At 33.7% G+C, this 24,694-nt stretch overlaps 1 long non-coding RNA gene across 2 annotated transcripts; it reads right to left on the reverse strand.

The window, feature by feature from the left end:
• Positions 1 to 1,167: 1,167 nt before the first annotated feature.
• LOC119642388 lies at positions 1,168 to 23,967 on the reverse strand. Of its 2 annotated transcripts, XR_005248029.1 has the most exons (5): positions 23,886 to 23,967; positions 23,617 to 23,827; positions 4,054 to 4,220; positions 1,282 to 1,366; positions 1,168 to 1,206 (listed from the first exon to the last, which is right to left on the reverse strand). It is a non-coding gene; the product is annotated as an uncharacterized LOC119642388 (long non-coding RNA). The 2 variants fall into 2 exon arrangements; XR_005248030.1 differs by lacking the exons at positions 23,617 to 23,827; positions 23,886 to 23,967 and adding an exon at positions 5,272 to 6,603.
• Positions 23,968 to 24,694: the final 727 nt, after the last annotated feature.

Below are 24,694 nucleotides of genomic sequence, written 5' to 3' on the forward strand. Positions count from 1 at the left end.
AATAATTATTGCTCAGCTTTAGGCAAAGTCTAGGCTCAATGCTTGCAATAAAGCATAAAGCTTAATCGGATTCATTAAAAGCTATCAAATCAACTCTCCTAAATTAACCACTATTACCTATTAACCACTTGAAAGTGGCTTTTTGAAATATCAGGTAGGTGTAGGTAGGTTGTTCAGCGACAAACTAATCGTATCTTTAACACATAGTAAAGCAACATTTTAATTAGCAGCCTATACATTCTAGAGGAATTTGTATTAATTTACTCTGTGGATGGATGGATGTTATGATAAAGGAAAATTGAGTGCGATATTTCTTTTAATAAGCCATCTACTTTCCGAACTATTAGTTGTTTTTCTTCATTCGTTATTTTATATTTGCTTTAATTATTAACGTCATCAACCGGCTTGAAAAGCTTAAAATAGAGAGACGCAAAAGAAATCGCTGAACACTGTATATTTTCAAGATCAGCGTAAGTTTACAGATCGGTTTGCCTAGCGAATGCGGTAATTGCGCCCATCAATCACATAACGTTAAAAAAAGTTGCTTTTCTCAAGGATTTCATTGTGGGAACATTTCGGAGTTCAGTTAACGCAATTTTTTTCCGTCCTTTTTTATTTACTACAGGAATTTATTATTATTATTATTATTTTAATTTTAGACTAATGAAATGAATTCTTAGACTAAAAAAAGACATTGAGCACTAGCAACACAGGCTATCGGCTCTAATTTAAATAAATGGATATTAGATAGTGAGCTTAGTAGTATTAAAAAAGTAATATATTGAATTGATATTCTGTTCTGAAGCTGATTGTAGAATGTTCAAAGGGTTAATCGTTCCAAATGCAATACTTCTAGCCGAGGAAAAGTTGAGGCAGTCGCAGAGAATGTGCTTTATAGTAAGAGTTTGTCCACAACAGCAGATTGGGGAAGAAGACTTCTTCAGGATCCATTGGTGAGTTGCAATTGTATGACCAAGGCGAATTCTCGAGAATGTTTGGATCTTGGTTTTCTCAACGTTTGTTGGATATAAAGGTGGAGTTAATTGAAGGTTAATAAAAGAGTAGTGTTGATGATGGTATTGTAAATTTCCTTCTGTAATTTTCTCTTTAACTTTTCTTCCAATGTATCTTTGAAGATCCAACTTTTCCATGACATCATCCTTAATTAGAGGAGCAGAAGCAGCATACTTTGCCGCTCGATCCGCCCTACAGGAATTTAGAAATAACCTTTCTTCAGACATATATATACAACGTATATCGGTTCCTAACTTATACATTTACCTTATACGATGCGCGTACATTCAATAATAATTTAGTTCATTACATTCAATCTCTCCCCTTACTATCATGCATTGTTCTTTTCTTTCTGCAAACGAAAACCAAAATTTAATATATTCTACTCTTAAATATTTAAGCGATATTTTGTTGGCTTTGCTCTTCAACTCAAGTGACGAATTGTAAAAAAAATGCTTAGAAGAATATATAAAGGACATGATGTAAATGAAAATATACAACTGAAATATCTATATTCAGCACAAGTCGAATCGAATGGATACTACTTATTTCCGATATGATCGATTAAAAAAACAACACAAAATAAAATCACACTGCACACGTTCATTGGTTACCTATTTTGGAATACCTAAGTTGTTAATCGACTATCAACTGCAGTTTATATGCAGGCTTGTGAAGTATTCGTGCAAAAAATATAGGAATTATTGTCGAACGAGCATAACGACTAGTACTCATCATATATGTAAAGGACGATGCGACAACAGTGAAACAGCGAACTATAAGTGTGTATGTATACTTCAAAAATCACCACACAGACACAACGCGTGTGGATACAAGGTATACTATGACTAGCCTTCTTATAGAAGTTCTTAACGTGTAATTGATACGGATCGATTTACTTTCTTTAAACTTTTTTAAAAGGCTTGAAATTACATTTTGGCCTCCATTAATTAAAAAATGTTTATAGTCTGATGGAAACGGGGTATTAACACTTTTCTAATTCGATTTTCCGTTATTGAGTGTTGCCGTATTATCGTCGTATATTCGATTTTCGATAAGCTTATTTAAACATTATTTATTAGCGAGGATTGTCTATTTTGGAGACATCTCGCACTCCTCTTGCCATAGAAGTCTAATTTTTTTTTTACATTTATAGTAAATTCAAATTTGTACAAGCTTGATTGCGCGCAGCAAAATCGCTAAAAGCGAACGTGCTTCGCGAGAATTACTACGGTTTTACCGTCTTGTAATTTTTCCTCCTTAAAAATCTGCTTAATATTAATTTTTCGATTATTATGATATTATTAATTTTTCTTCTCTCCCAAAAAAGAATGAAAATAAGCTTGTTTTAAGGCTGCTAAACTCCTTGAAACTTATACTTCGTATATGATATCAAAATATTCAACCATTTTCCTAAGTTTTGCAAAGAACATACTTTGGCGATCGCTGAACTGAATTAACGCCATAAAAAAATCGATTTGTTATACATGATTTACAACAAATTATTTGTGATAAACCACGATTTAATGTCAATCACTGCGTTGTATTCGGCTGAAAGTAAAAAGTGTGTACGACAAGAAGAAGGGTATCGAAGATTTGCAGTAATCATGTGGCATGGGCATGGAAGAATATAGAACAGAAGATATCAAGTGAACGACAAATGAAAAATCAGATTTTAATGATGACACACGCGTGCAGTGATAGTAATGATGATGACATCAATGAACGCCCATGTAGTTCTTTCTTTATATTCAGAATGCATATGCATACTTACGGCATTTGACACTTGTATGTGTTGTGTGTCTACGGGATTCACGTTAGAGGGAATATTTACTGCCTTTTAATCCTTAATGTCATATTGTGTAAACAAAATTTGTTTGCCTACATTTAAATACATGCACATGTACATGTGTAGAAAATACGGGACACAGGAAGGGAGTTGGCTTTGAAAACAATACCAGCATTGTCTTGAGCAATTGAGGTCGGATTAGTAGTAGAAATATCATTTCTATATGGAGATCATCGTTGCTACTTTTGTAGTCTGCAAACATTTATTACATTTTCTTAATATAAAAGTGGCGGCAATTGCGTTTTTGTCCAATAATGATAAAAATAAATAGCAAAACAGTGAAAAGCAATTTTATAATATTCCAATAAATCTTTCTTGTAGCAGCCGCCGGCAAAAATTTTGTGTCTTATTTGTGATGAAATGCATGCTTTTCAAATTAACAGCAGTCAGTTAAATCCAAAGTGAGCTCTCTTCGCATGGTAAACATAGCAAGTTTTAACATAATGGTGAAGATCTACCAGTCATTATTTGTTTGTGTTCAGCGGGTATTGATGTACTGTACCATGCATATGCATATGAAACGTTTAGTTTCATTGCTATTTGTGCCTTTTCTTTTCTCGCCATCCTCTTTGTTTTTCACCAAAGCATTGATTTCCTCGCATAAAAGATATTACTGCTCATCTTTGTGTTGAATCCGTCGTTAAACACGATTTGTATTTTAATTGGCCTCAAATAAATATTTATTCACCTTTAACCCTTTTTATGGCTTCCTGTTAGTACGTCTGTCCATCCTTGCTCTATCCACCTAATAATGTTAAGTGCTTCAATCTTTTAACGACTACAAGAGCAAAAACTTTGCAGAAGCTACATGTAACATATAAGTATATGCCTGTGTGTATGCATGTATGTCTGTTTGTACCTCTCATTCGCAAATATTTGCTTTTTATTTGCGAAATTATAACAAAAGTTAAAATGTTTTCTCTGATAAAAGTTAAATATTTAATTAATTTTCTTTAATATATGTATGAAGGAATACAGTGAGTACTTATGCAAGGAAGTGTGCATACTGTGAATGATTACACAACCATTGGAAGTGTATCTTTATTAAAAGGGATGCGCAACGCCCTTTTATGAGATTTTAAACGATACTCTTTATTTTAAAGCATGTATGAGTGTTAAAAGCGTACGCTCCGAAATCGACAATTCTAAGTATCATTATATTTTCAAATATTCCAATAAATTTTGCTTACCCATTACCGCAATGGGAGCGGCATTAAAAGCCGATTTGTTCTATTTCCCTGTTCTGTCGCTTGGTTATATTTGCAACCGGCGCTTTAGCCATAATCTACTCGAATCTCTCGTCAGGAAATTGTCATAGCAAGCACGCACCGACAGTGGAAAACCATGTGTTCTGCATCTGAGTATAAAGCGGCATAATATCGAGGTTAATTTTATGTAACCACTGATAAAAGCAATATTTGTCGTTTAATGATAATACAAGAATCGTGTAACGTAGTCGAGTTAATTTTTCATATCATTCAGAAACTTCATACCTTAAGCATAATATAGCATAATATAGCGCTACATAAAAGCTGAAAATGTATCTGTTCTTTAGTATGTTCTCCATTAAACTTCACATATTTTATGTTTCGCAATTTATTTATATCATATACTTATTTTAAGGAAACTTTCCTACTGGTTTACATTTGCTGCAAGCTTGTTATAATTTCAAAGTTTTTGGAAGTTTGAGTGCAGACCGAATTCAAAAGATTAAAATCTGCTGAGTATAGGGTATGGTCCGGCAAATCGTACTATAAATACTGTAATATATTTACTGCTACAAATCCTGCGCTAAGAATTTTTTGTTTGCTCAGTTATTTTTTTCACTGTTTGACACCTAAAGTTTCGAAGGGTTTGAATAGTACAAGCATTCGTAAGACAACGCTATATCGGTGAATCATATTCTTTTTTTTTTGGTGACTATTTTGAGAAGCTTGACTCTTAGCGCTATAAGTAAGTTATCAAAGCTCATGAAGATCTTGAAAAATATGAGGAGATTAGGTTGAGATAAATAGATATTCAAAATTAATACATCCACCACCAAAGGGTGTTGTATATTAATTTTGCCGAAACGTTTGCAATTTTCAGAAAGACACTTCATAAACTCCACAATAAGCTGACGTAGTTTGCGACATACCTCGGAAAGTGGACAATAAGGCCAGTCCGTTGAAACATAGTACAACGTGAACTAAGAACACCTCCGCTCTATGGATTTTCTGCTCACTATTCATAAACTACAACAGGTACACAATAAAAATTTCAACGTATATTCTATAAAAATGGAAAAAATCAGCCACATCCGCCTAATATTATAGGGTATGAAAATTTAGTTTTGATGTTTTTTTTTAGATAAAGATGATGAATTTGTTCATAGAAGATTTGATCGCAGATGAATGTTATTTTCTTACCTGCTTGCTCCGGCATTCCGAGATGACTTTTGGGCCGTTTTATGGATTCACAATCAATTAATAGGTACAATTCGTTTTCCCTCAATAAAAACCTATTGATGACTTTGCTTGTGTGATAGGTTGAGTACATTTCATTATTTAGCGTCGCAATTCAGAATTGGATAAGAGCCGAAACAAATTTGGAGCATTCTGTTCAAATAACATCAGCCGCATTTGTGTTCTGCTAATGTAACTTTCCGTCCCGTTTCCCAGAAGCTTATATAGTGGCAGAGTTTTTAGACTTGGCATCAGGGAATTACTACTGTTATTGTTGACTGAAGAACAGTTCGCAATAAAGAAAATAACTTTTGAGTTCAATGTTTTAAGTAAAACGTGTTATAAGGCCTGCATTATGAAACTCATTACAAAATGATTCTGACCGTCTGTACGCCTTGAAATTAGTTGATTCAAAGCGTAGAGCTGTAACGTTTTTCATGTTCATAGATTTTAAGTGTTTTGTAAAATGCAATTTCAATTGCTAATTTTTTTCAACAATCTGATGCTACACCAAGCAGCTCTGCCAACTCCTATCTGTGTTATCTGAAGTCTTTTGATATATTTTCTAACTCTACTTTTAGAAGTCTGAAAGTCTTTATTACGCCTACCGTTTTAAAGTTATTATGTAGCCTGGTCCAGATGACGTCGTCTTACGATTTAAAATTTTTATTGAGCTCTTGTCTGAAGAAAGCACATTTTTTCGCAAGCACATTGTTGCGCAAAGAATCTTTTATAATACTCCTTGATTGGAATGCACTTAGAATAGAAATAAAGTTGAAAATTAAAAACGAATACTTAAACTAAGCGCTCTCACCAAATTATTTATTTATCTGCTTTCAAAATGTTTTCAGTTGTCATAAGCATTAATTATTTTACCTTCTGTCCATTATTTAGTTAAAGGAAAGTGATATACTAATAATTTCTTCACTCATTTCGGCTTCGGGAAGAAGTTTCCATCGCTTCATTCCTCCTTTATTTCGCTTTAAATTTAATGTTAATTAACTTTATCTGTGTAATAACACTTTGATGGGCGTGTAATGTAAAATATTACATGTTATAACAAGTGTTTCCCTTTCAACTCTTCAATTTGACATTCTGACAGGTCAAACAGATTAGTATGTGAAAGACAAAAGAGGTCACACCTTATGGGCATAGCAACCCTTAATATTGAATCGGAAAAGATTGGCGCAGTAACAGACTGAAAGTGGAGGAATAAACGGACGCATGAGCCATAGTGGTGTGAAAATGATTAAGTGAAAAATGTTAATGTGAATAACAATTATTGAAATAAATTTTTATTAGTGCGTAAATATCTGTATGAAGTATAAAGCATTTCACGTTTTAATTGCCTTCTGAGTTATACAGGCAAAATATAAAAAGAATATATTATACGTAAAATGAACATGTTGCATTCAACTAATGTAGTAAATGCCATACACACAGTAATTATAGAATGGAAATAAACAATACTACCTTGGATCCGAGGAACGTTTTCAGTTCATCCAAACGAGCTTCGATTGCGTTGACGCAACATATGATCGCTGCAATGTGGTAGTGCGCTGACTACCACATTACTTAGTAAGTATTTGTGACCAGCTGTTTAGCGGCAGAAAAATTCTGCACATATAAGGCATAGGATACAAGAAACGTATCGTTATTGGAGAAGCACTTTAAGTTATAGTGCTTGGATTAATACCTTAGAACGCCATATGCGATAATATGGTGCGTGTAGTACTCCCAGAGAAAGTGAAAATAGGGGGTTAGCACCAGAGACCATTCTCCTAATAACATTTAGGAAATATTGCGCTTGATATTGCGTGAAGTTGACCGAAATTAAATGTTTTTCTCTCCCCAATAATTTAGTGATAAATATGTTGCACGACCTGCAAAAATGGCAAGCAGATTTGCCGCATATGTATTGGAAAGACAAAGAAATGAGAAGCTCACATCACTAAATATCAAGCGTATTGGATTACCATGGCGAAAACCGCTTGCGTAAACAAACCGGCGTATGTAAATAATGATTTTAGCTTACCCGGTTAGTTGTGAAATGTCGCCGTCTTAAAAATACCGGAAAACTATATAAATTTCTCATCGAAATGATCGTTCTTGTATCGCAAGGTTTCGCGCTTGCTATTCGCTTTTCGTTGATAATTTCAATCGCACTTTTTGTTTACAAATTGACCGTGCATTTTATTGATTAGTTCCAAGGTATTCTCAATAAATGAGTTCAATTTAAAGAAACTTGAGGAAGAATTTTTGATTTTTCAAAATTTTTAAAATTCAAAAAATGCTTCAAAGTACACTACGGGAATTTGCTAATTTTGTCTTTGTCTTTTAAAAATTATCTTGTCAGGTCAGGCTTATTTTATTATTATTATTATTATTATTTTAATTTTAGACTAATGAAATGAATTCTTAGACTAAAAAAAGACATTGAGCACTAGCAACACAGGCTATCGGCTCTAATTATAAAAAAGAATAATAAAATGTGCATTAGATAATGAGCTTAGTAGTATTAATAAAGTAATGTATAGAATTGATATTCTGTTCTGAAGCTGATTGTAGAATGTTCAAAGGGTTAATCGTTCCAAATGCAATACTTCTAGCCAAGGAAAAGTTGAGGCAGTCGCAGAGAATGTGCTTTATAGTAAGAGTTTGTCCACAACAGATTGCAGATTGGGGAAGAAGACTTCTTCAGGATCCATTGGTGAGTTGCAATTGTATGACCAAGGCGAATTCTCGAGAATGTTTGGATCTTGGTTTTCTCAACATTTGTTGGATATAGAGGTGGAGTTAATTGAGGGTTAATGCAAGAGTAGTGTTGATGATGGTATTGTAAATTTCCTTCTGCAATTTTCTCTTTAACTTTTCTTCCAATGTATCTTTGAAGATCGAACTTTTCTTCCAATGTATCTTTGAAGATCGAACTTTTCCATGACATCATCCATAGTTAGAGGAGCAGAAGCATACTTTGCCGCTCGATCAGCCTGCTCATTTCCCAGTAAACCGATTTGACTTGGTACCCATAACATTTTAATTTTTCCGTCGGGTGTAGTAATTATATTCCTTAATTTGTTGATGGTGCTCCATCTCGAAGTCGAAGGATTCCGGACAGCTTGTAATACAGACAAACTGTCGGTAACAATAACGGTTTTGAGTTTGTTTTTATGGGCAAGGTTGGTAGCGTGATGGATAGCTCTGGCTTCCGTTGTGAAAGTTGAAGTACTTTCGTGAAATATGTGGTTGAGAAGAACCCGTCCTGTAGCATCTACCACCGCACAAGCAGGAGGCAGACCAGGAGATTTTGAGCCGTCTGTGTACAAAAGATTCTAACCAGTACTGTCCAATACTTGTGTTTTTTCAACTATTAGATTCCTGAAGACGTAATTTGGAGTATCTTCTTTCTTGTGCATAGACAGTGAGATGTCAAAAGAGCAGTCTTTCAAAATCCAGTTAGCCTTTAACTCATACAGTCTATTTTCTAAAGTTGGGAGACCAGTTTCAATTATAATATTATTTATGGGCGTCGTCCGAAAAGCATAACAACTTGCTCTGACGGCTTGGTGATAGACCGGTTTAAGGATGTTGATATTAGATTTGCAACTATTGCCATAAATTATCAAAGCATAGTCAATCTTGCTTAACACAAGCATTTTGGTAAGATAAGCAATAGTGTTAATATGTGCATGGCTTCTCCAAGCAACGTGCTGTATGAAATTTACCCTTGTTAAAAGGGAGTTTTTTAACCGAAGACAGTGTGCTTTCCAACGATAATTGTTGGAAAACGTGAGCCCGAGAACATGGAGCGTCTGCACATTTAGTACTGGTAAGTCGTTAATATGCATCAGTAGGTTTCCTGCATCGCACATTTGTTTTCGACAAATGTGCATTTTTTTTGATTTTTGTATAGAAATTTTAACTCCTGACGAGTTTGCCCATGTGGAGATCTCACATGCAATAGATTCGAGGATGTTGATTGCTTTCGTGTTGTCTTTTTCTTTTGTAAAAATGTATACATGGTCCGCGTAGAGGCAATGTTCCACTCTTGGTACACGTCAAAGAATTTTGCTAATTTCGTTGAAAGCGATCTGGAAAAGCGTGACAGAGAGAGGAGATCCTTGCGGAATGCCATTCTTTAGCGGAAAGAAATCGGAAAGATGATTGTTGATTCTAACTTTGAACCGCCGATGCGACATGAATGATTTGATGTAGTTGAAGAATTTGGGTCCGACATTCCATGATTTCAAGAGTCTTAAGATAACAAGAAGACCAACTCTGTCAAATGCTTTTTCGAAATCAATTGAGAGAATTGTTACGTGATTTCGTTCGGAAATTGCTTTGCTTGTGAAATAATCAATATGTAACAGAGCGTCGATGCACCCTCTACCCCGCTTGAAACCAACTTGTTGCTTTGTTATCAGGTTCTTGGACTCAAGAAACCAAGATAATCTAGATGCCATAATCTTCTCTAATACCTTAGAGAGGCAAGATAAAAGAGAAATTGGGCGATAATCTGATGCGAAGGAGACATTTTTGATTTTGGAATTGGAACAACTGTTGCCAGTTTCCACATGTAGGGTATATGGCCAGTCATAAATACCGTATTATATAGGTCCAGTAATTTCTTTTTACTAGACTTAGGCATAGCACTGATCATTTGGTATGAGCTGCGGTCTAGACCAGGTGTCTTCCCCTTCAAATTGGAGGGACAACTTCCAAGTTCTGAGGTAGATACGCAATTTTCCAGGAACATGGCACATCTATCGATATTATTTGAAAGAGGTATTGGAGTCCTTTTATTTTCGATGAAAGCATTGGAGAAGTTGCTGTCAGAGGAGTATTCACACCACACTTTTCCAAAGTAATTAGAAATCTCATCTGAGGCTTATTTTAAATTCCAATTTTCTGTGAATAAGTCAAACCAAATTGTTATTTTTGGTTGAAAGCAGGTGCATAAGTAAATCGTTGGCATCAGCAAAATTTAGCTTCTGTTTATTGTAACCATTTTATCGAAATATTTATTATCCTATGTAAAAATTCACTTGATTTGGAATCTACAAAATACTCAGATCTTTTCAACTTATAAGACATTAATATCATTGTGTAAAGTGACTAAATAGACCGGTTCGTGTTTACAAAAAAATAATTCGAAAACGAAGACATAACGCGGTGTAGCTTGTAGTATCTCTCTGCCATCCCGTTTGGTTCCTATTTTGCACTTTCTGCTTCGATACAAACGCTATATCAAAAGATTGAAGATTTGAAGTTTTAAGATTATTAAAACACAGCTGTTTAGCAGATTCTAAGGAAATTCCGCCATGTGCTCTCGATATTGTGCTGCTGAACTCTGAGGTGTTAATAGCAAGAATCTTGAACCTATCTCTGAAAATTGCTGTTTCCGTTACGTTAGAAAACCAATTTCCTTCTTCTCTTTCTATCCTACAAAAATTACAATAGACATCTGGCAGATAACTATAAGACATCTCTAAGCACATTATTACTCAAAGTTTTTCGTCTTCTATTAAACCGTTTATATCTTCGCAAAGCAGATCAACCATTACAAAGCTTTCAAAGGTAACACTTCTTATTTAATTTAGTTTACAGAAATAAATTAGTGAAGTAATAAGAACTAATAAATATATATTATTATATGAGTAGTCAACGCGAATTTTGGCCCGCAACAAAAAGGTCCGTTTTGGAAATCGGGAAAAATTGTGATGAGCAAAAAAAGAAAAAAAAAGGTCCTTTTTGTTGCGGGCCAAAATTCGCGTCGACGTTCTCCCATATATAATACTTATATTAGATTTAAAACCAACATCGCTTCTTAGGAATACGTAACAAATGCATTAGCTTAAAACTTAAAATATGGGTATATAAAATGGTAGATTTCGAGTAATACTTATATTGATTAGGAGCGAAAAGACCAATTGTTTCCCGATTAAAACAAAACCCATTTATAATTGATAATTACGTAGATTACTCCATAACTTTATACATTTCGTAACGAACACTTTTGAATATGTGGAATATCTATCTTTTCGGAAAAAAAGACTCATAGGATCTAACAAACATCAAAGGGTTATACAGATACTTGCGCATGTGCATATAAATAATCTCATTAATGATGATCAGATTCGTACATTCAATTCAAATCCAGTTTGAAAATTCTTAATGATCATATTCCCGTATTGCCATATCCGTACGGCTGGTCGAAACTTATTATTGGAAGAGTAATCAGTATTAGCTTCAGGATATACGTTATCGCTATGAGATACGTGAGGGACACTAAAACATTTAAGTTGTTTGAACTTATGCTCACTACACACACATCGAAAGGTAACAGTTGTAGCTTTCTAAAAACATTATGTACCCTGACTCCGCTGTATTTGATGTAATCACATTTTCATTAAACGCATACATTTACTCTAGAATTCAGCTTGAGATTACAAACAACAAACAAACAAATTCAACTTGAGTATTTGCTATTACTATCTAAAATTAAGTGCGATACTCTTAACTATAGATTATTTTCATGTGAACAATAGGCAATTTTGCGTAGATCATAACTTTTTCGTCCAATATAATCTTCCGAAAAGCCCCAACGGGCATGACAAACGTGTTTGGGCATCATCAGTATAAAAGTGAATTTTCGCATTGCAACACGAGGTTGTCAACATCCTAATAAATGCACTAAAAAATGCAAGTCAATTTGGAAGTACTCAACAGTTTTTTTCAGAAAGTCGACAAGAAGTTATTAATCTTCACATATTAATACCTATTTTCAAGCTATGGCTCCATTAACTTGATTGCAGAGGGCTTGGACCCAAAGTAAAACTTAAGTTTCTTTAAAAACGGCTAATGGTCAACAGTTCCAAATGCTTGAGAAAAATTAATCATGGTCCAATTTGCAAATCCTTCTCTACCATACGCTTGGCGAGTACCCTCGAGGACTCTTAATAAAGCGGTGTAATGATCCAAATCTATAGCTTGATCGTTGACACTTTGTTTAGTTTTAAGTTTAACCATTCAAATGCTTTAGCTAAGGTCAGTAAAGTTCTTATGTGGAGGAAGTGTTCAGGGATAGTGGTTTTATTGTCTTTGCGGTATTTGATGTTTTACTTTAAAAAATATTTATTTAATATATCTTTCACGTTAATTTTGCAGGTGGGCAGATTTTTTATAACAGGAATTTCTTGTAGCCTCTAGTTGGAAGGTTATCACCTAGTTCCACAGCATAAGATATGGTTTTCGTAGTACGTACAAGGGCTTGACTTTATTGCAGTGTTTACCAAAAATTTTCATTATTTGCGCAGCATTTTCAGACTCTGTAGGCTTTACTGCGTATTCCAATATCGTCGCTAACATTAGTTTCTCCCACAAACGCCAAGACATCTAATAAGACTTTTGTCGTCTATGGTATGTATGGTAGGTATGTCTACGGTATTTGTTGCATTACTGCGTCTAAAACAAAGGTCAAGTCGCGTTGATAAAAATTTGTATCACGTAAGTCAACAGCAAAACTTATAGCTAATGTTCTGGAAAATAAGTGTAGAAATAATGATTGATCGTCATGGCAAACGTGAGGACGCCTGGGAAACCTCACTTAATGAATTCCGGCGTAACAATCCTAGTGTAGATAGGATGAATTCTGACTGATTTATAATCATTCAATATAATTAGTATGGTAAACGTCTTCCACTTTTGCGCTTTATTTTCTAATGGTAGAACGTGCTTGTGCTATCGATTACCTCTACTTCGTAACTTTTTAATGCCAAAAATGTTTTTTTTTTTTTTTGAGTTATGTTAACTGTTTTCTTCGACCATCGTGGTGTTCGGCACTATGAGTTCTTTTCGCCAGGCCAAATTGATAACAATTTTTTGAGTATTATGAAGGCGATGAAATTGATATGGAAATAAATAAGGATTTTTAGGGTTATAAACGAATTCACGTTATCTTTCGAACATACTAATGTAAATGTGAGGAAGTATGATTTGATATTTTTTTTGGCTTTTTTCGTTTTCTTAAATTATTTAGTAGATATTCAAGATCGATGAACGTATTATAGGTATTGGTCGATTATTAGTCATTTCTTAACAAGTATAAAAAGCAATTGGTGATGACAAAGAATTTAAAAGTTTTTCTGCGACATTGCAGCACATGTTCAGAAGGCGCATTTGATATAAAATGGTTTTTTCAAAAATCATGATATTTAAGCTTACTGCACAGTTGGAGCCTATAAGATTCAGTAGATTTTGAACTATACGTCTACAAAATTTTCGCTTCGTTATTACTGACGCCAAATTCTGAACTGCAGCGCTATAATAAGAGAGAACAAGAAAAGCAATGATTGTTTCGCAAGAAATGCAAGGATTTAATTTTCTGTTTAAAAAAATTTAAAAAAGTTCATTACTTTTACTTTTCTAATAACTTGCACTTTCATGTATGGGACGGTTGTTTGGAAAATCGGACAAGTCCATTTTAGTTATTCCGAGATTTTAAGGGTTTGCATTTTAATAGATTTAAAAATATTGCTAAACAGTAACAGGCATTGTCTTGTATTTTGTGGTGTTAGATAATGCGTGTTTATTATCGAATAATGTTTGTAGTGCAGACTAAAGAAGATAAAGTTGTTTTATTTTTAAATCGACTTGCCCCACTTTCAAAATTAATGAATTATCGTAGTCGTCAATTAAAAAGGTAATATTTCAGCTGCAGTAGTCTCTTTTTATTTACAACAAACAAAGCACATATGATTTTTATTTGGTCCTTGTTGTGAGTTTAGTGGCTACACTTTTTAATGCCGAAGTAGAGTCTTCGTTTCTATTAAATGAGCTTGGTTTCGCTGTTCCATGTACAGTTTCAAGGTACTTCCTTCACGTACGCTTACCGTGGCGCAATATTAACTGCGAATTGTATCCGCTATATTTGCACTGAATTTGCAATTGTTTGACTATAAATTGTTTATAGAGAAAAACATCATGTCACGATTTATCTGTTATTATCGTGATATTACTTTTTTGCAAGAAATCGATCTGTCCCACTTCATAATAAACGCCATGTATAAAGACACGAAAATCAATAAAATTTTTTGTTATACTCATCTTTGAAGATAAACAGATTAATTTGCAAAAATTTAAATTTATATCGTATGGGCAATGTCGTAGTACCTCTACAAAAATGGAAAAATTGGCCGCACGTACCGACTCTTGTAATATATCAAAATTTAATTTTTTTTTTCAAAACTTTTTGACGCAGGCTTCAGAAATGCAACTACGTATTTATCTACTCATCTGTTCGTCTGGGTGTCTCTGAGGGAAATTCTCGCGTTCGCAGAAAGCAAGTTGTCCTCTACAAACTTATAAGAGAATTGGAAGATGCCCCAACTTCTATGTAACGAAAACTGTGAGCGCCTTTGCTTCCCCCGTTTTTTGCTCGTTACTCACAAAGTACAACGCATACAACGTATAAATTTGCGCGTCAACCCAATATTGTAGAATTTGAAAATGTAGTTCTTTTAATTTTTTCTAGGATCACAGTGATGCGCGTAAAATATTCGTTCAAGACTGAGTATTATTTTGCTTGTTTTTTATATAAATTTACAAAAGTTATTGTTACGATATGTAGATCTGTGCGTCTTGAATTGATGATTTCTTTTGCATATACAATTGTAGAAAATTCAAAATTTGCTTTAAGCTAAATATAATTTTGCCGCACTATTTCACAATTGTTTATTATTTAAACTAAATTACAATAATTGAATGCGTTGGATAACAACATATTAAATGCACTCCCAAGGTATTACTTGAGATGCCAACACCATAACAACAACTCGTAAATAACTATCACATTATGCAAAATATGTGTGTACACTCGCATGCACATATGTTAACAAGCATAGACGAACGCCAATCCGGAATAAGTGAGAAAGCACGCGTGGCGGTCGAATCTGTCTAATATTATAAATTTTTGGAAAGTCCCAATATGTTCAATTTGTGTTATTTCGTGCTGCGGCTAAATACAATACATTTATATATGGATATATATGTATATATACATATGAAAAAAGGAAAATAAAGAAAACGACGATGAAACAAGACAAAGTTTTTTAGACCGTTACAAATTTTTTTATTGAATTGCCGTAATCTTCCTCTTTTGCATCTGTGCGTATCTCGTACGTACTCTACGTAGTTATTCTACCTATTGACCGGTGGTGTTCGTTCATAACGGAAGCGCTTGCCAAAGCAGATCGTTTTTAATATATACGTTTGTGGACAACAACCAAATGTACGCTACCACATAATGGCCTTCAGTGTCGTTGTAACAACGAAAAAGGTCAGTTGAGCAAAAGAAAATAGAGAAAAAAAAAAACTCGTACACACATCTTATTATTGGTCATGACAATAAAAATTGATTCTGATTGCCTTTCGGTAAAATGTCGAACATAATAAAAAACGCCATTTGGCGATTAGAAAGACAAGATTAAAATATTTATTGCAAAAATATTTATGGATTTCCTCTGGAGTCATTCTCTCCTTTTGCCGCGCCTTTGCCTCAACCAGAAATCACTTATAAAACTTAATACGGAAGTTAGTTTGTAAATAAGGGTCAACTTTCTAGCAGACTTGTCAACAAAAAGACAAAAAGAAAGCGAGAGTTCTTTAGACAAACAGCAGCACAATTTGTTGGTATTGTGTCACCGAAATCAGTTAAACTATGATTTAGGAAACATATGCTGTAATTTATGATCTCAAGATACGAGTATTTTATGTGTTTACGCTTCTGTGTGACAAAAAAAGTTTGTTGTTTTTTTCCTTACTGCCCTTAAATGTAGGAATGTTTCGGTATATAGGCATGTATTCTCTCAACAATGTTTTTCTTAGGCATAAACAATAACAACCAAGAGAATCTTTTCTTTGTCGACATATTCTAATACGCATTTTTTGTTTGCGGGTATGTGTTATCGAAAAAGTGATACAAATGCCATGATGCTAACATAATATTTTAATTATATTTAGCAGCTCTTTCTTTAAGGTTTTTCGTTCTCCAATTTGAATTTCAAGCGTTAGTTTTCAAATATTGCGGAGCTGCCATTTCAACTATTATAGCCTAGTGAACTTCAGGGTTTCTTTGAAAATTTCAAAAACCGATTAATTAAATAGAAGGAATAAAAATTTGTTGGTATTGGATAATAAGGTATTTGAGGGTAATTGAAAATTCATCTATAACAAGTGCATCAGCTTGCAGAAGCATTAAAATCTCAAAGACGTACGATTTGTGGCCAATAAACGATTAATTTTGTTTTACTTTGCTACCTAACGATCTTCATATCGACGATCCATATTCTTTGTTCGAAAGTGAATTTTAAAGACTTAACTCTCCTTTTGGGTTTTCTACTTCTTATTATGTCCTGATTATGCCGCTAATTATTTTAAGAGCAAATACATTTACATACACACGCACACATATATAATTATGAAGTAGGCGGAATCACACGAACGTTTTTAAGCCATTTATTGCGATGTGCGGCATGAATGTAAAACTTGTGCACCGATTTACAGGTTTTTATATATAACAATCTATTATATTGACTTACACAGTTTTCTAAGGAGCCTATCTTCTGTGTAAATTGTAGACGTATGTTATATTGACGCATGGAAACAGTTAATCGGGTTATTCCTAATAAATAACGCTCTGATCCTTATTACCCCACCAGATCACACTACAGCGGAAGTGGAAGGTGACATCCATAAATAATTAAACAAAACATATTAGTCTTTTTTGTCTCCGCAATGCAATTTTCTTGTGATGACAGAATTTTGAAAAAGTTGTTAGATTTTACTTCGACATTACTTCGATACAAGAGATAAAGATTTACAGTCTTATTAAAAAATTCATTACATTTACAATACAGATGCTTTAACAAGTTAAGCAATATGCAAGCGGTTCGCTTTCGTTTAGCAACTTTCGATGTTAAAGATGTGATAAGCTCTGGGCGATGAAGGGCAACGTATTTAATCTTGTGACATCGACGCAGAACTAAACATTGTTGTAAAACTTGCAGAAACTTGGATATAAAAAGATGCTCGTAGCATGTGGACCACTGGATCAAAATCGAAACAATTTCATGCATCCAATTTTCATCTGCGTATTGCTTTGCAATTCTTTGTCTTTGATGTGATGGAAGGAAGTCATGCATCATGAATTGCGCAGTCACGCCAGATGATTTATTTCACTCTCTACTATCAGCAGCTAATGCGATTGAAGTGTGCAATTGACGTTAATTTATCCAGAATTGAGAGATAACGAAAGCGCCATGACAATACACTTCTTTAATATTGCGACAAAATTTGAGACAACTGCGTTGGGAATTTTCCGTGCAATCCTGACATTGTTCCTTCCGCTTACGACTTGTTCTTCTTCTTCTTTGCTATACTCCGTTAGTAATGCGAAGCTGTTTTCAAAAGACGATTTTAAAATTACATGATTCAGTTTTTTTGCCCAAAAACCTAAAGGAAATTGCACAGTAAGGGCATAACGGTTTTTCCAAAAAAATTGCAAATGATTTGCTTTAATAAAATTGTAGAAAAGCATATATGGAAAAATGCCACGAATTTTTTCCTTGATCTTTCAACAATGAACCCAATATAACCCAATTCACTTTACAGATTTGCAAAATAAATAGTTGAAGCAGTAAGAGAATTATTTCCAATGATGCCCAACCCTGTCGAAAAATTCGTGCTTAGGAACTTTTCGAAGGCGTTATCAAAATTGAATTAATGATGCATGATGTGCTTGGCAGGCTTTCATCAAACTCATTCGACTCGTCGTCAAAATTGCTGTCGTGTAGTGTCTTAAGCCTAATTGTTAAAAAATGTTATTTTATATATGGAAACTAAGCTGATGGCTTACTTTTAAAATGTGAATTACTTTTAAAATCTAGGTGACTCGTGTAAGACAGACTGACCGTAATGTGGGGCGAATTTACAGTTTTATAGGGGAAAAAAAACGAATATTTGTAAATTTTTTAAGGAGACGTTGCATCATCGTTTTATCTTATACGCGTTAACACTGCCTGATGTTTGCACAATTTCTTAAGAAGTGTTGCTAACTTTTATAAAGTTTGATTAAATAGTATCCGGTAGAAAGTTTCTTTAGGTAACTATAAGCACGGCTAAGTATAAAATCTTATGAGAAGATAGTGAATGACGTTTCTCACTGCTGTTTCGTTCGTTAAAAACCCATTCTTTTAAAGAACTGAATTTGTTAATATTATTTCACTACTTACAATAACTTTTTTTTATTGTTATTTAGATATATCGCATTTTTAGTAAGTGAAATTTTGAATAATTAAAGTGAGTAAGCTGTTAAGTAAATAAATAAGCAAGCAAAAAAATAAATAAATATCCCGAGCGAATGGATATTTCTGGTTAGAAAAGGTTTTGTATATTACATGCGTATGGATATAGGGTGTATAAAAAAATTCGACTAAAGCTAAATACAACCATTTTCTTCTTTAGATTAAACTTAACGCTTATTTATGTAAAAACAAAAAAAACATCAGAAAATGAGAAACAAGAAATAAAAACTCAACCACTTATATGAAAACTAGATTTCAATTACAACGGACACAATTGTTATTATGGACAAGTTCTTGCACATGCACACATATCGATATTATTGACAATGTACACCCAAACCCGAAAAACGAGCGTAAAAATTATAGAAATTGTTAAACTGAAATCATAAGCAGAATATCATTTCTAATCTTACATTCCATTGAATTGTTTATACGATAAACCACAATCGCAGACATAAAAATTAAAATGAGACATTAATGCTCTTGAAAGTAAGACGAAAACGTACAAAACCGACAATATGTGTGTAAAGATTTTGAGAGAGGCCAAATAAACATAAATAATATCAAGCGCTAAGATTACACGCAAACGACCCAAACTTTGCTTTCCAGCTCATATTTACATACATAATAGTCTTAGAAGGGGGACAATTAGCATTATCGATTTAAGAAAAATTGACCGTAAGGCAATTAATTCATATTACGTTCAAGTAAATAATTAACTATTTTGTTAGAATGCATACACAATTTGCGTAAAAAGTTGAGCTTCAGAGCAACTATAAAATGTGGGTACCATTGTATTAGGAAATAGTTCAGCAAGAACTTAACTGTCTTAGTATATTAGCTATTGTCGGCAAAAAGAGTGATTGCTTCATTAGTCATTATTTCTCTGGTCAAATTCCCTCTTAAAAACATTAAAGCAAATCCTCTCAGAACTCTTAAGTAAATGCACGGGAATGTCAAAATTACACAAAATTTTAGAAGTTACGTCGATCGCAGTCGACTTACTCTTGTCCCTCCTTTCTAACAAATTAAGACGAAAACTTGTAACTTTACACACCTTATTCGGTGAATAAAATAGTTCGAAGCTGAAACTGTAAGGCAATCATGTCTTCAAAATAATCAAGAGATGAATATCTTTTAACAATTTATTTATTTAATTGTTTACGTATGAAATTCACTTTTGTAGAGGAAGCGAGGTGATTTTGCCACAATCAAAGGCATCCCGACGCTCTCTCTGATTGAAGGAATGCATACGGCCTTAGCTTGGGTAACATAGAGCTACAATTATATAAATACATCGTACTTATCGATACTGTCGATACAGCTATACTCTCGGACCGTCTACTTCTAATTAAATTCATAATAATCTATTGCATGCCATAGGCCATATGACGATATACGAAAAAAAAACAAAGACACTTCTTCGATATATCACCCGATTTTTCAACTTGGAGTTCCTCATCGGCGGCATTTTACGGTAAAAACATGTTTAAATACCGCTAATCGCGCAACTTTATATTTCCTCTCTCCACGGTATTTTCAATTTCAAAATGAACTTGTTCTAGAAATATCAACAGCATGAAAGAATTTAGGCCCACCGGAAATTTGTTCCAATAAATTTCTTCAGCTTATCTAATCCGAGAACAACACTAACATTAACGTACAATAAAACACAACTAAGTCATAATAAAATTGATTGCCGGGATATAAGCAGGGCAGTTAGTCTTTCCTCATATTTGTATAATATAGGAGATCCATGGATTGAAGTAATAATAAGTACAACGGCGTCCTTGAAATTGTTAGTGCGCGTTCGTGAAAAACATGCGTACGATTGACGAGTTCGCGAAAAAATACAGAAGGAAACATAAGTATGTGAACGTATGTACCCATATATGTGCAGCACTTTACGTATTCAACTACTAACATATCATAGACACAATCAGAGGAGAACATTTTGAAATTTTCATACGAGGGAGAACGGAAACAAACAAAAACTATAGTGTTTCTAGCTTAAAAACAAAATCAGTAAAACGACGAGGAAAAGCAAAATAAAAGAAATCAATGGAAAATCGATTCGACACATCGAAATTGAAAGATACTGAATCGATTGAGTAACTGCCATATATATGAGAGGGGGTTCGTACTTATTACCCGCACTCATATGTCTGGAGGAAAAACGCATCGGCAAAGCAAACCTGTGCGGCAAGTCGTATGCGGGGAGATCTCACGATAAGGTTTATACAATTTGGAGAAAATAGTTCAGAGTTGGCAGTTTAATCTACACATACGCCTATTTTATTTTTCCTCTACTTTCATCTTTCCTCTTCCTCGCCCCAACCCATGGTATTTGCCATTTATCAACACAAAATCTTCAATTTTGCCGATTATTTCCTAACGCAATAGCTTTAAGAAATTTCATACATTTGCTGCGATAATGCTTCGTCTCTGCCAGCAAGGGGCGAGACGCCACATAAAAAGAAATCACAGAAAATACGTGAGCTAGTCTAGCGATATATGATGCACATGTGTGTGTGCTTATGTGTGCTCATGCGACTTTGTGTCTCAATTGAAGCTTGTAAAAATTAAATTGAACACAATCGAATTATATCGTTTACGCTCCATTTGGTTTTACATGTGGGTTCTGTTTGTTTATTTTTATACCCACAAGATATAGATTAACGGTATATTAATATTCCCATTGCATTGGCCAGAAATACGCAATTGCTTAAGGAAATAGATATTTATTCAAAAATGTAAAAAAAAACTCAGACCTTAGCCCTTGTTTGTTCAGTGGCGAATAAAAATAACATATGTTCATATAAACTAAAATTCGATAGATGTGTAAAAACTCTGGTAAAAACGACCTCGATCTCCTGATTGACTCACCATTACCGAAAACCTGTTTAAGATCATGATTATATGTATATATTTATTCGCTTATTCATTTCTTTTTACGTTTTATTTATTATATTCACTTCTTAGGAGCCACGATACTCAACATTTTTTATAGTTGTATTACGACATACCAAAGCACGCTGCGACCTCTTAATAAGTGTGTACATATATATATTTTTATTGTGAAATTTTTGATTATGTTTAGTGAATAAAAATTTAGTTTTACTCTGAAGTACGTTCTCTTTTTGGGGTATTAGAATGGGTTTAAGAATTGCTTTTTCTATAAAGGCAAATCTTGTATTTAATGCTACAACAAAACAAGTAATTGTTGAGGAGCTCACACCATTTCGACTAATATAATTTTTTATCGAAGCGAAGATGGCCCACGAAGATAGTCCATATATTTCAAGGGTTGTGTCTCTGCTAAAAATCTGTGTACTAAGTTACAGTTTATCGTGAGAAAAAGAAAAAACAAATTAAATAAGTAATAATATTAAAAAATATTAAAAAGCAAGGACATATAACACAAACTAAGCCTTTAATTAAAGCCTTTAAAATCACAAAAACAAAAACCTAAGTTATTGCTACGAAATCTCCTGCAAAATTACAGTACAAACACTGTAAGAGCGTAATGTCCAAATCGTGTTATAACAATTTTCAGAGACATTACGCAATTATAGATTTTTGATAAGTCGTCAAAAATGCTGAAACTTATTCGAAAAATCTAATTTTATTACTATATCCATACTTTGTCATCACCTAAATCGCCTCAAGTATACTCTCCCCATATACATAAAATATATACTTTCCCCACCTATATAATATATTTTTGAGGACGCTGAAACTCATCAGAAAAAAAAGTTATGAAGTGGAGGGAGACCAACCCTCCTACAATTAATATAATGTTCCACGTATGTATTTGAGATTGCACATTCAGAATGATAAGTCCTTGACTTACAGTAATGAAATTAGGTTTTTGTAATATGTTTAAGGATCCTTCAAAAGATCACAAATTTGCAGTTGCCTAAATTCGTTAAAATTCTTTATAGCAGACTTTGTATATTGTAAATGGCCGTCATTCACAATCACTATGCTAAATGGTAACAATAAATTTTTATTTTAATTTTTTACAACCTCAAGTAAGATGTACCTTTTTATTATACCCACCACTGAAAGATTGACGTATACTCATGTTGCCGTAATGTTTACAACACCCAGAAAGAAGTTTCAGAGACCTTATAAAGTATTTATATTCTTGATCTTGAGTATGAAATTCTGAATCGATTAAGCCATGTCTGTTTGTTTGTGTGTCTGTGTGTCCGGGTGTGTATCGTTGACGCATTTCTGGTCACGAAAGTGAAGATATCGACTTTAAGTTTGATAGGCGTAAGTAGTCTTTTCACTTGGTCAAAATTTTATTTTGTACCAACCTTTATCATAAAATACCACAAATTAGACCTTGGTGCCGTTTTACGGTTATTTATTTATTTCGTGTTTGCTTATGGCTAGAAAATAGCTCAAGTTCATCAATATTTCGACCAGTCGTTTAGTGCGGCAAAATGCTATATTCAAAATATAAAATTGTTTTACATGGCGACTTTTTAAAATTAAGTCCTTAGACATTGTGCTACGACGTGATTCGAAGAAGAAGATATGGACAGATCTCATAGGAGCGGGTGTTCAGGCAATATGTGTGAGTCAACTGATGCAATGAAGGTTATGTCCATTTCTATTCTGTGTATCTGAATGTTGCAACACACCCGCATAAACTTAATATACCGTTATAATAGGTGTTGTGCGTTAGAGATATGAGTCTTAACTATTGTTATAACGTGTTTTTATTTCACGTTTCTAAAGGAGCACATCATTAATAAAATGCAAAATAAAAATTGCGTAATCAAACAAATATTATATTAATATTATATTACTCCTTTGAGTTAAGCGTGCTTTGATATTCTACATAAGCAGAATGTGAAGATTTCTATAAGCGTGCATAGAGTTATGTTACGAAATATTTAAATCTGAAAAAATCTAATGCACTTTGGAAGCCTACCTTAAGATCCTGGACGTGAATGTTTTTTATCAGATTTGTAGCGCGTCGGAAACCGTGCAGCTTGTAGCTTTAAATCCAAGGAACATAATCATGTCGCACAAGAGTTTCTTTGAAAATGTTAAGTTTGGGGCAATTCAAGTGATGTCTTCTTCGTCTTGATCGAGGTCATAACTAAATTGCATATAAACACACACACAAGCGTTTGCGTTAACTAAAATTTGATTTAATATTACTATAAAGGGAAATGTATAAATCTAAACGAACCGTACGTGTAAACCGTTAGTTAGAGTTACACCAGTGTTTGTAGATGCTCTTACCACTATATTTAATACTATATACAATCATTTTACCTGTGTCGACTAACACAACGAATAGCAAACAACGAACAGTGAAATATATTTTTCGTTACGACCATTATAATAATCACTTTCAGGGTAGTATATATGTCTATATTGCACTCAATGGTTGGCTGCATCCTAGCAAAATAGGAAATGAAAAATTATTTTCCCACATATTAAACTGGAAGGCGCAAACCTCGAATCTGGCCTGGCGATAAATCAAAGTTCCAGGTGAACGGATAATATAATGAAGGGACGATAATTAACTATTTTAATATATATGCAAAAGTAATTTCTTAAGGTATTTACGTGGGAATATGGAGATAAATATTCCAATAGTATGCTTAAGGAAATATAAATCATATACAATCACTAGATGCAATTTTCCAGCGGATTGTGCGCACAGGAATATCCAACCAAAAAATGGATTAAAATTAACCGTTGCATAGTGCAAACTGCGAATACAACTACTTGCACATGTGGTATATGCCTAACTATATAGAATGTAGAGTACAAAACAATTCCTATCGTGGCTCTTAATGAGTGTTGGTTGCCCACACCTATCATTGCACGCTAACAAGCTGCCGTTAAGTCAATCGCAAGACAATCGTATCTCCAGAATTGCTAGAATGAAAACGGATTGTAAATAAAATCTAGAATAACAACAACAACAACACGAAATGGGCGGAGCTGCTAAAAATTATGTACGTCAAGTAGAACGCTTTCAAGGTTTAATTTAA

The sequence above is a fragment of the Glossina fuscipes genome, unplaced genomic scaffold (assembly GCF_014805625.2).
Source record: "Glossina fuscipes isolate IAEA_lab_2018 unplaced genomic scaffold, Yale_Gfus_2 222, whole genome shotgun sequence".
Taxonomy (NCBI): domain Eukaryota; kingdom Metazoa; phylum Arthropoda; class Insecta; order Diptera; family Glossinidae; genus Glossina; species Glossina fuscipes.